This window comes from Sinocyclocheilus anshuiensis, unplaced genomic scaffold (assembly GCF_001515605.1).
Source record: "Sinocyclocheilus anshuiensis isolate Anshui unplaced genomic scaffold, SAMN03320099.WGS_v1.1 scaffold363, whole genome shotgun sequence".
In the NCBI taxonomy this organism is placed as follows: Eukaryota; Metazoa; Chordata; class Actinopteri; order Cypriniformes; family Cyprinidae; genus Sinocyclocheilus; species Sinocyclocheilus anshuiensis.
This window is the reverse complement of record NW_015552568.1, coordinates 914,627-918,639: the sequence shown is the minus strand read 5'-3', so window position 1 is coordinate 918,639 and position 4,013 is coordinate 914,627. Positions and strand designations below refer to the sequence as shown.

The window sequence follows — 4,013 nt, the reverse complement described above, 5'->3', positions numbered from 1 at the left end:
GCTAAAAGTGCTACGCCAGACCCGGAGATCGGCTGAATGGATTTGAAAATGGTAAAACTCAACTGTTTAACGGTAAAACTCAACTGTTTAACTCTAGGGGATTTGTAAAATGAGCCTATTTTCAAAAATAGTGGAGTGTTCCATTAAGTAGTAATCGGAGTCTAAGACTGATTTGCAAACCTTTTTGACAGATTCCTTAACTCAAAAGAGTCATTAGTTCATGAGCTCAGATGATCACTGATTGGGCATTGAGTACATGTGTGTGTGTGTGTGTGTGTGTGTGTGTGTTTTAAATAAAAAAACAATTCTTAACAAGAACCTCGATTCTCATCCACGCTGATAAAAAAAAAAGTATTTTATGGCTTTATAAGAGCTCAGATGATCACTGATTGGGCATTGAGTACATGTGTGTGTGTGTGTGTGTGTGTGTGTGTGTGTGTGTGTGTTTTAAATAAATAAACAATTCTTAACAAGAACCTCGATTCTCATCCACGCTGATAAAAAAAAAAAGTATTTTATGGCTTTATAAAAGATTTTCGCTGAATAGGATTTTCCGGGAGTAGGCTGATCAACAGATGGCTACGTAATCCGGAACCATGGTGCATTTTCAGCACAAAGGAGTCGCAGCACTTAACGTACCATTTTAGGCTCGATGGATTCAGCTGCCTTGGTCATGCCGTCCAGACACTTGCTGACGATGGGCAATACTTTATGCTCGACCTCGGTGTACACCCGCATGCTCTCCCTCACCCTGCCCACCCGCCTCTCCTCCATCTCCTGTATCCTCTGCAAGACACATTTTGACCACATTATGAACACTCAGTATGGTCCATCTGGCATAAAAAGGAACATATTTGTCATTTATCAATATTAGAATATTTTACTTTGATCGAGAGAGACTCACCTGAAAGATATGTGGTATAAGCGTGTAGTAGTGCTCATGTTGGTCCTTGTTGAACTTCTGCAGGTAGGTCAAGTACTCATTTTTACTGTCCTCTGCTATCTGATGCCTCATCTGAGCTTGCTGTTTCGCCTAGATAGACAGAAAACAAGAGACAGACAGCAAAAAAGACATCAAGATCATTTCTACAAGGGTGACATCAGAACGTAAAGGGCAAGGACTGACAAATAAAACGATCACCTTTATGACATGACACAAGTCAACAAACACTGAGAGTCAATTAGCAGATTACAGAAAGATATAAGCGTAGCCTGGTGTCAACTTCAGATCGATACAGTCAGTGATCTACACACTTAACCAAACGCTCTGTGCAAGAGTGAAAGAAGACAAACAACGCAAACATCACAAATCAAACACAGAAATATAATCAACTGATGTTCTCAGGGAAAATAACACAACTGAAGACCTATGTTTTTCAATAATTTATTCAGCAGATTTGTGAGTCATAGTGTCTTTTTTCAGTAGACAATTTCATTCAGATATGAGTATGAGATGTAAATAATTTACTTTACACAATGCTTAGTATGTGTCCACTCAACAATACATGAAAACAGAAAATGTGCCTTATCCAATAACAAGGTCGTCGGTTATTTTACTGCTGAACTGATATATGGTGGTGTCAGTACAGTTATTTATATAAGCAGAAGAAATTGTCAAATGATGCTTTAATCACAAAATGGTGATATACTGTATTGTCTATGACTAACCTGACTAGCTACGACTATGACTAGCTGTGAGGCAGCTACATAAATATTTTCACTTATAAAAATGCATTTATAATGTAAAAAAAAAAAAAAAAAATAGCAGAATAATAACAACTTTTGATGTTGGTAAATTAAGTAGTAGTAATTGTATATTTTTCATATATACACACAAGGGGTGTAACCGTACCGTTCTCCAGCCACAGTTCAACTTAAATCCGACAAGGCATCTGTAATATGGTTTGTTAAAAAAAATGTAAAAATTCGTTCCCATGTTTTAGTAAACAGTGGCCATGTTGTACTAATCACTTTTAATTAAATCAAAACAAGGAAACAAATTAGTACAACATGACCACGATTTACAAAAATGAGGCCACGATAAATATTTTTTTGTCCATTCATGTGCAGGCTCTGTAGAAATGGAAGGTTGAGTGTATTGCATTGTGGGATATCTCACTTATTGTGCTCTGATTGTATATGGCACACTTTGGGTAATGTAGGTTGGGTACTCCATTACATAAAAACAAATAGTATGAGTAGTATGGTAGTATGCTATAGATGAAGAAAACTTTGACAAGAGGAACATGGTAGTGTACCAACAGTGTGTGAGAAAACAAACACACATACACACACAAAAATGACAATGAGTGTTCAACATTGTTCCAAAACAAAAGACAAAATGGTTCAAATTAATTGCACCAGACATCCATTCATCATGCATACTAACTAAACATACAGCAGACCAAAAAAGCATTTGGACGCTTAAAGTAAAGCGGACGCTTAAGTAAACCGCATAAATTTGTGAACGTCATTGCATTAAACACAAAATATAAATTCAAGTTGCATATGCAAAATAGTTAAGAGCTTTTCTCAGAACTAACTTTACTTACTAAACCATTTTTGCTCAATGTCTTTTAATCAGCTGGTGTTTTGGTGCTTTAACAAATTTAAAATTCTCATCAAGTAACCACAGTCATAATTCATCACATTAATTATGAACATGCTCCACTAAAATTTTACTAACACAAAGTGTCCCAATATTTTTTTTATTAATTGTGAACAACTTATCTATAGTTAATTTAAAACTTAATAAACTGAAATCTTTGCTTGAAAAGTGTGCTTCTGCCACTTAATTTAATGCAATGAAATTCATTGATTTTTAAGTGTCAAAATGTTTTTAGGGGGCAACTGTACATAAACAACTGCATGTACATGAACCAGACAGTGTGCACAGACTCTCAGACTCAGGACTTTTTGTGGTTGACAGTAAATTGTGCAGTAATAGCTATTGATTTTGTGAAATCAGTCTCCGCTGTAACCCTTACAACGTAGCCCATTTTCGCAATCGTAATGCATTTTAACGTCTTCCATGACAAGTCTTATTCTGTACATTTGTACAAGGTGAATACAGGAAAGATTCGCTGCAAGCATAGACGTGAACGCAACAAAAGCTAAAAACGAAAAACAACAAAAATTACGACAAACACTCTTTGCTGATATGGGTAATATATTTTGACAAACACCTTTATATTTTGACAAACAAGTTGACATACTCCCCACCGACAAAGACGACTCTTGGATCAAACCTACCTTGAGAGAACACCGCTTTAAGACATGTTAAAAAACAAAGACAGAGTCGATTAGTGTCACAGACACACTAATAACAGAAGTTAATTAAGACATCTACACATGGGCAAAACCAAATCCAAATCGGTTTATTTGGCCTTAGATTCAAAACAAATGGCTGCTGCCATATTAGTTGTCTTTGTTTCCTATTGTCAAAGCTACCTTTTTTTTGGCGGCGTGTGAGCTTATTACTTTCATTAATGAACACTTAAATATTAATTTCCTAATTTATATGATTCAGAAATTGCATTTTTACATTTTTTAAGTATTTATAATTATAGAATTTTTAGATGGCTTAATAAATTGTAAGTAATAATAATAATAATAATAATTCATTACATTTATATAGCGCTCGCTTTTCTAGGCACTCAAAGTGCTTTACATTGTGAGGGGGAGTCTCCTCATCCACCACCAGTGTGCAGCATCCACCTGGATAATGCGACAACAGCCATAGTGCGCCAGAATGCCCAACACACACCAGCTTATTGGTGGAGAGGAGACAGAGTGATGAAGCCAATCAGTAGATATGGGGATTGTTAGGAGGCTATGATGGTCAGATGCCAATGGGCAAATTTGGCCAGGATTCTGAGGTCACACCTCTACTCTTTTCCAAAGACATCCTGGGATTTTTAATGATCACAGAGAGTCAGGACCTCAGTTTAACGTGTCATCCGAAACACGGTGCTTTTTGTCAGTATAGTGTCACCGTCACTACACTGGGGCGT

At 36.4% G+C, this 4,013-nt stretch overlaps 1 pseudogene; it reads right to left on the bottom strand.

The window, feature by feature from the left end:
• Nucleotides 1-4,013, bottom strand: part of LOC107664974 (formin-binding protein 1-like) — a 26,191-nt pseudogene that overhangs the window by 14,501 nt on the left and 7,677 nt on the right.